The sequence below is a fragment of the Cornus florida genome, unplaced genomic scaffold (genome assembly GCF_030987335.1).
Source record: "Cornus florida cultivar Cherokee Brave unplaced genomic scaffold, ASM3098733v1 CherokeeBrave_3.0.0_Hap2_Chr08, whole genome shotgun sequence".
Lineage (NCBI taxonomy): Eukaryota > Viridiplantae > Streptophyta > Magnoliopsida > Cornales > Cornaceae > Cornus > Cornus florida.
In genome coordinates, this window is record NW_026775578.1 from 54,016,286 (window position 1) to 54,026,080 (window position 9,795).

Sequence of the window (9,795 nt, forward strand, 5' to 3'; positions counted from 1 at the left end):
GGAGTTTACTTGGTCACTTGCATAATTACCGTTGGATATAAAGATTGTGAGCACTTCTATGGGAAATTGTGTTTATATATGTATAATAAGAATGTACATTTGTTCTGTTTTTTTTTTTTATATCTCAAATTTTTGGATTAGAAGTCAGGAGGAAAGGAATTGGCAATTAAATGTTTCTTTTTTTTCTTGACAGCATACATGAACAATATAACATTGTTCATGTGCTCATAAATGCATCGTTGGTGCTATCTAAGACTATGAAACCATTACATCTCTTGAGATAAATATATATATATATATATATATTAAAATATCACATTATATGATTATAGTGATGCGGCTGATACCAGTACTAGCAGTAAAACACGTTAAACAACACACACACAAACAATTAGTGTGCATTAATTAACATTACTCCTTTCCAAATGCTGCTGTTGACTTGACACAAGACCTATCCATAACCAAAAGAACACAAATAATGTACCACATAAATAAATTTTTGTTAGGAAAATTACAATATGTACAACTCATTCTTTTGACGTGGCGAGCAATGATTGGATTAGCGACTAGGTGCAGAAAAGATACCCAGCTCTCAATTCCAACCCATGTATATATTTTGTATACAACACCCTTCTCGCTCTAAAACATGCACTTGTTAGCTGGCCATCATTTATTGTTGATGCTGCAGTAGCATGCCAAACAAAGACTCACCATCGGAAGAACTTCTGAAAATCACAATTTACAACACACAGCCTCAGTACCAAGAAAACATGTCATTCATTCATATATATGGATGTGCACAAATGTATATATATATATAGAGAGAGAGAGAGGGAAAGTGAGTAACCTGAAACAGAAATCTCAGCAACATATCAACCACATTTTCACTCCATTTATCCTCCAACAGCTTAAAGCAATTACTGAATGTGACCGACTGTAGTGATCCTTTATTTTTATAAAGTTCTCCGATGCTTATTAATGATTGTCAATCACTTGCATATTATTCTTTTCTGCACGATGGAAGCTTTGGTAATGCTTCTAGCCTCTTGCAGCTTACTAACTCGAGGATTCCAAGTTGAGAAAGCCGGGGGATGCTTGCAGGTAAACTGACAAAATTGTTTCTGCTTAAATTAAAATATTTCAAAGAGGTAAAGCTGCCAAGATCACTGGGGATCCCGCCTTGAGACAGATTGCAATCAATGGGGGTTCTGTTAACTAATTCAAACCTGTTAAAGAAGGAAGCACAAAAAACAGAGTATCTTCACATTTCCTTGCTAAAAACCAAGATGAAAAAAATGACTCAGATATTGTTCCCTTGCATCCACCGAGGGACAAGACTTTGAGGCCTTCCAAAAGATTAATGGAGGATGGTAGTTGTTTGATAGCAGTTTTATTTGTGTGAAACTCCTCCAAACATTTTATATTTCCCAAGTCGTCCGGAAATTCCTCAAGTTTTGAGCACCCAGGGAGAGTTGTTAGACAACTCAGGAGCCTACAAATGGTTCTAGGAAGACTCGTAAGGTATTTGCATTCACTCAAATCTATCAAAGTAAGGTTAGTGAGACGTTCAATTGATGAAGGCAGTTCTTTAATGGCAGTTCTATCCAAATAAAGTTCTTAAAAACATTCCATATCACCCCAGATTTCTGGACACTTTTCTAATTTCAAGCAGCCTGATAGAATAAAAGTCTCAACAGATTCCAAGGGAATACCATTCGGAAATCTCTTCAGATTTTTGCAGTCTTTCAGGCTGAGAAAAACAAGCCTTTTGAGAACTCCAGTGGATGGATGAACCTCAACAGAATCAGTGTCTCCGGATTGGAATAACTGTGAAGTCCGGGATCCTGGGAGTGACTAAGGTTGATGACTTTCAACTTGGGCAGAGGCTGTGGAAACAAATGGAGAAAATTAGAGTAACTGACCCTCATGAACACGACAATACATATTGGAGAATCAATTTTAAATTGATTCAATTATGATCTTCAAGTCCGAAAATAAAAATAACATATTTTATTATGTATATAAAGTAAAAAGATATTTTTTATTGAATTTTTAGACTATTAAGTTTCTGGGATCGAACGTACCTAAATTTGGATCGATCAGTGTATAATATTAAATGGATAAATTAATGATTAATTAGTTACTAGCTAATTTAATATTCAAATTATGTGAGGGTCAGTAGCTACCAAAGTGGTCTAACCATAATGGTCGATGAATATTAATTTTAGTAGTAAATATAACTTAATGATGAATTAATCTCTGTCTAATTTAATATTCATATTATGTGAAGATTGGTAGCTACCAAAGTAGCCCAATCATAATGATTGATGAATATTAATTTTTGTAGTAGACATAATTATCATAAATTAGTTACTATCTAATTTAATATTATGTAAAGATTAGTAACTATCAAAGTAGCCTAACCATAATGGTTGATGAATATTAATTTTAGTAGTAAACATAATTGCAATATTTCATGAATTATGAAGCTTATTATTTTTTGTGATATTCATGAATATTGAGTTTATTTAATTATGAGAAATAATTCTCCAAAGGGAATTGATTTTCAAGTGATTAAATGAAAATGAAGGGATTGCATGTATTTTTTAATTAGGTAGATATAGGATATCCAAATGTAACTTATGTGTTTAATTAAATAATGCATCACCAATGAAGGTATACATATAAATACAAATAAGCATCATTATTAGTATTTTATAGTTGCCACCCAAAAGGGTACTATAATTATACATTGTATTTATATTTTTAAGTTATATAAACGTGTTGTTAACTCAAAGTATTATTGTTGTGAGTATTTTATCTTATTATATTTGTTTTATTATATCTCTTAATGCGCATGCTACATCTGTTCTAATTCTCAATAGGACTAACTTTTCATAATGGAATGAGTAAGTTGAGTTCAAAATTTAGATGTGTTAAATCTTGATTTAGCATTTTAAATTGAGAAACCTACTGTTATTACTGATAAAGACAATGAGGGAGAAAAGATTCTCCATAAAATTTGAGAGAGATCGAACAGATTAAGCATTATAGTTATGTGAATAATTGTTTTCCATAGTGATAGTGTTAAGGAATATTTTGACTAGAAGAATGTTTTCGTATTGTATATAATTATCTAAAACGAAAATTATTAATTTATACCACTACTATGCAATTTTGTTGGTATTCTTACCATGTATGTATATGTTCTTAAGATGACTAATGTTGCTACAAAATTGAGAACCTTATGAATGATTATGGATGAGAAATTTCTCATTAAATTTATTCTCAATTTCTTATCCACTCGGTATGGGTCATTTCGAATTAAGACAAGTGGAAGTGAATGAATTGACCATATGTTAATTTAGGAAGAGACAAGACTTAAGCAGTTGGTAATCATTATGGTCATCTAATAACTCAAGAAGGTATAAATAAATTTTGGGAATAAGTTTGAAAAGGCATTAAGTGAGCAACACCCAAAATTAAAAGATTTAGGTCAATTCAATAAAAGAAAGGAATGTAATAATGAAAAAGTGTCATTAATGTATTGAACACTTTTAGAAAGAGTACATGAAATATAAAGAATGATTCGAAAAAGAATGGTAAGCTTTTGGCTTCTGTATATTTCGAATTACTTATTGAAATTCTTTCTAATACATGATAAGATGACTTAAGTACTAATATTTGTGTTTCTAATAGATGCAAGAATTTCTTATAGCTTAAATCACAAATTCAAATAAGAATTTCTTATTTATGATAATTGAAAAAAAGTTTTGTTGAAACCATTGTGACATTATGTTTAATGTTAGACAATTGATTTTATTTAAATTATTTTAAACTTTTTATGTTTATTTAATTTCCCATAATTTGATTTTATTTCAAAACTTTATGTTAATGGTTTTTTATTTAAATTTGATAATAATGTTTATTCAAGAAATTCTAATTTGTGAGTTATGGTATTATTGTTGATGATTTTTGTAAATTCAAACTTAATAGTTTATTTATTAAAAACCTTTTTGATCTTACATCATAATGTTAGAATTAAGCATAACTCAATTAATAGAAAATTTATCTTTCCTTGTGTCATAAAAGACTAGGTCAATATCTAGTTAAAGATTAGGAAAATTAGTATAGGATGTGATTCTTCTGAATCTAAACTTTACTGATTTTTGTGTGTGTGTAGATTATATTAAGGGTAAACAAACCAAGCACACAAAGAAATGAGCCACAATAAGTATAGGGTTTCTTGAAATTATTCATACAAACATTTGTAAACCTTCTAATGTTCCATCTTTTGGTAGAGACAAATATTTTACTACCTTTATAGTTAAATTTTCACGCTATAGATATATCTATTTGTTGTATGAAAAATCTCAAGCAGTGGGTACTCTTGAAGTATATATAAATGAGGTTGAAATGGAAAAGTGAAAATCATAAAGTCATATAGAGGTGGTGAATATTATGGAAAGTATAATGAAACGGGTTAATACTATAACCATTTGCTAAAGTCCTTGAAATATATGACATTTATGTTCAATACACTTTGCTATACATGCCACAGCAGAAGCGTGTAGTTGTAAGGTATAATCGTACTTTTATGGAATTGGTTAGGAGTGTGTTAAGTAATTCCTCATTCCCATAATGTTGTGATGTTAAGTAATCTAAAGGGTACAAGTTTTACTATCCTAAACATAGTACGATAATTATTGAAACCGGTAATGTCAGATTCATTGAGAATGGTGAAGTTAGTGGGAGTGATAAATTTATTTATCCATAACTTATAAGGAAATAATTGTTCTTTCAGTTGTTGAACCATATAACAACGAAGAATAATTGAATGATCAACAACTCCATGATGAGATTGTCATCAATGAATAGAATGTAAAAGAACCACAAGGAATAACATTAAAACGATCTCAAAAAGGAGATCTGCTATTCCGGATGACTATGTGGTATATCTGTAAGAATTTGATTTTGATTGATTTCTGAATGGGAGTTTAGAAAGAGGAAGTCTATATGGAACAACCTGAAGGCTTTACATTAGAGAGTAAAAAATACATGGTTTGTAAACTTAAGATGTCAATATATGAACTTAAACAAGCTTCCTGACAATGGTATGTTAAGTTCAATGATACCATTATTTCTTTTAGTTTTAAATAAAACATTGTTGATCAGTGTATATACTATAAGGTTAGTGGGAGTAAGTTTATATTTCTAATTCTATATATATTGATGATATTTTGTTTAGCAGTAGTGATCTTAGTTTATTATATGAAATTAGAAGTAGAAGTTATCTCTAAGAACTTTGAAATGAAATATATGGATGAGGTATCCTACGTGATAGGAATAGAAATATTTCCTTATGCATATATTGTGGAGTTTGATATATAAACAAATTGGTATGGAATAAAAGATTATATGCTCAAACTTAGAAAGACATTTTTTAATTGGTTATTTGTTTCTTTTGGTTGTAAGAACAATATTATGAAAAAGTACAAAGTAATTTTTTATTACTTTGTCTATTATGAATTTTTAATTTGTAACATGCTTCGAGATTACAATTTATTATTGCAGAATTTATTTCAGGATTTGGAGTTATGGGTACCATTTTCAGATTGTTGAAAATTTATGCTACAATTGTTGATAGTCTGGTATGAAAAATGATAGGTATTCTAAAGTAAAAATACTTTATCATTAAAGAAGATATTTAGAAACAACGAATATCTATTGAATATATAAGCACACAATTTATGATTGCAATCCATTAACGAATGGACTACCACCCAAAACATTTATGGAACATGTTAAAAAAATGGGTCTTGAATGTAGTCAATGATGATCATTTTTTAATTGTGGATTGCTTAACAGTGCTTATATATAATTGACATTTTGCGCTCATTAAATGTGTTTCTGATATTTCCTATTAGTTAATGTACATGTACGTATTGTTTTAATAAGTGGTAATAGGAATAGTCTTGGAAAAAATATTATTTTTAAATCATTATTGATACTTCTCATTTATAGACTATGTTGAATATGTTACTAGTGTTATGGTACATGGAAGTGACTGTGTCATTTAGGGACATACAACCGCCATGACTCACATTGGTAGTTTATTTACCATGGTATTTATGATGACCAACTTAATACCTTAATCTAATTTATGGTGCACACTAATGACTATTTTACTAAACCACTACAGAAATTATCATTTGTGCCAAGTGGGAGAATGTAAGATTATTTATTTATTTGTGGCCCACATGATTTGGACATGTGACATATTACTTGGTGGCTAAGTAAATAGATATCAATTAATATTATTTATTTTTGGTCAACTTATAATTACCTTTTTGGTAATTACTTATTGGAGAAGTGTTTTTCTTTCTTATTCCTTACTTTGATGGAAAGTAGAATTATGTTATTAAAAAGAAAACTGGTCCTCTCTCTATCTTTATATAAAAGTATATATACTCCATCAATTATGTACGATTAATGAAAACAACACTTATAATGTTTATGTGTGCAAAAGGCCAAGAGAGATAAATCGGTTTCCACGCTTTGCCTATTGATCAGAGTTGCAGTTTAGTTCGTGGCAGAAAGGATCTCGATGTTGGACTTGATCTCTACGATATTTGCAATCACAAATCGAGGTATTTATATCTAACTATATTTATTTATGCATTATAGTAGAATGTGAAAATAATGAAATTATAAGATTATGGGATTCATGTTTATTTGTAATGAATGGTTTAACACGAATTAATTATAGTTTACAGCTATAACACATGCTAAGTTCAACAAGATTCTCTCCCTGAAAACTTGCTGGTAGATAGCCTGAAGGGTATGCATGCCAATCAAGCCACCGCAACTCATTTGGAAGATGTACAGGGCTTTTACTGAACAACACATTGTGGACTTTGAATAGCCTTAGGTTCTTCATCTTTGTGAAGGCTTCAGAATTAACGTCAACAACTTCTGGTTCACAGTCCCAAGCCTGTGCCTTCAACTTTTTCTGTGCCATAACAACTGAGTCCACAAAGCAAAAGTAAAAGATACAATATAAAATGTCTGTTAGGATTACAAAATATGGCTTCTTCAACAAAAAGTATGTTAGTAAAAAGGATGATTTTTCACAAGATATCTTAATGTATTTTCTGTCAACACACAACAAACATCTTCTCCTGCTGCATTTCCCAGACTCTTGAGATTCTTGACGAACGATATACCAACCCATTTCTTGTATCAAATCATGCATCCAAAACTGATCGTTTGAAATAGTTATGAGTGACTTGTCAATAAGAACAGGTATTTCCAATCCCTGGGCAGAAGCCGCAACTGTCAAGTATTCTTGTTACAAAACACTCGTGTTTCCCTTTGAAGAAACATGCAATATCAAGGAAAATTTCCTTCTCCATTTCATCTAGCTCGTCGAAACTGATTTTAAGCACTTGAAGAATTTCTTTGTTAGGAATTTTGTGTAGCTTAATCACATCATATAAAGCATGCTGCAGGTCTGCCTGCATGTGTTCCAGCAAAGCTGATAACAATCTTTCCTAGGAGATGATTTCCTGAAGCAAATCCACATTGATTTGAAGCAGAATTTGCCAATGTATTTATCTTTTTCTCATGCAAACATGTTAAAAAACTAAAATAAAATCACAAAGAAAATATGTCGCATACTAATTTGGTTTTTCATAAAAATAACTGTTTGATAATAAAAGTATTAAAAACCCCATGTCCTTGTCATTGTCATCATCAGCTATTGTTTATCAACATAACAAAATGTCTATTATCCTCACCATCGGAAGAACTTCTGAAAATCCTTGGCATTATTCCAAAGTATCAAATACAAATGGCAAAAAGTTATGTATGATGAAATAATTGTTCTTCTGAGATTAATAACTCCTAATAGAACCACATTCACATTAAAGCTATAAAAATTGAATGATAAATGTCGCACTTGTTCAAGGAACTCTGCTATCCAACCCATACAACATACATCATATGAAACATGTTGAGTGTGACATCTTGGGTTTTTATTAGGGTCTTTATATTCTTAATTAAGTAAATTATTTTTCTTTGCAATTATTTTTTTTTTCTCTTGCTGCCATATGAATTTATTTTTCCTTATCCTTAATATTTAAAATGCATCAAGATTTATTTTCCTATTCTATGTGAGTTAAGTTGTTTTATTTCTATTATGCTGATTTTTTTTTTTTTCATAGTGGTGTTGTGTTATTTTCCTTAGTTTTAGGTAGAAAGGTGGGTCAAAGACGCAATTAGTTAGCTAAGTTGTGCGGGTTCACTATTAGAGTAAATTGTGGGGAAGTATTGTTGTTCCTCTGTATTTAAATTAGATGATGAGGAAAACTTACAATTTACGCAGGCCTAGATTTTCTTTGAACTAAGCACTACTGAATTTCTTCTCAAATCTGTTTTAATTGGAAAATCTTTAGCCTCCGTGAGTTGCTCAGTTCTGTTTCACTTTGAATCTAGTTTTCAAATCATTTTCGTTTGTTCCGTTTCGACTTAAAATGAATTTGCTACGGATTTTTGATTAATCGTTGCTTAGTTTTCTTCCAATTAGAATGAGCTGTCTTATTTATTTATTTATTTTTGGGGAACCGTACTTTATCACGCCCTATGGTTTTGGGGGAGTGACATTAAGAGTATTGTTTGCATGGCAATGTAAATTACAACAAACATCAACCAGATTTGTTTTTTTTTTTTTTTTTTCTCTCTTTCAATTCTTAAAATGAAAAGAATGCTTTAAAAAACCATAAAAATCATGTGGCACAATTTCCATTTCATTTCACAACCACCAAACAAAGAAACAGAAAATCAACTGCAGAAGATCAATTTTTCTCACCTTATCGCCCACAAGAAATCCTATTATTATTTCAGTAAGATGAAGGGCATCTCCCTCTTAATTCACGAATTAACCCTCTTGAATCACGAATTAAAATCCACTCTAATACCAAGGCAAGGAAGCGCAAATTGGTTATGTAGCAAGTTTTGTTACTTATGGCACACAGTAGGCTCCAACAACACAACATGGTGTTCCCTTCGAAAAATTTAAAAATCACCGGTTCAATAGACTTGAAAGTTGAAACTACTCGGCCTGCAGCTTCTTCATTTCCTGAGCAAAAATTGACTTATCATAGTTGAATCTTAGCAGTTTGCCTAAAATATTGAAGCAAATCTCACCAAATTTTCCCACCTCTACCGAGCCAAAAATAAGAAAGGTATTTAGCTTACTTCAGGCAATCGTAAAGGCTATTGTTGTCTTTACTTATTTATTTATTCTTTTTTTTTTTTTTTTTAAAAAAAAACTTGTGATGATTAATACTACCACCAATCAATTAACTCAGGTTCCTACTTCTTTCAGCTAAATCTACAAAGAACCGTCAAGAGTTTATATGACAAACCTTGATTGGTATAATACAATAGCCACCAGATTTCATGGATACAAAAAATATGAGATATAGCAGTAGACATATCTGCTGAGTCCAGCTGACAAAGGTTAAAAGAACTGCCACCTTTTTGAGACAGGTATCTGCTATTACAAGCTTTCGCTCTAAAAATCTGTCTATATAGATTTTTTATTTACAAAAGCAGTCATGACTGCTGCATAAAATGTCCTCCTGATGACTGCTATCCAAAGGTGTTAGAAAATCCCATGCTAATTCTGGGTTTTTCCAGCAGATAATCTGCTGCCATATAGTTTGAGAATTCTCAGCAACTATGACTGCTTAAGCTGCTACAAAATGTCTACAAAATGGCCAAAAAAAAAAA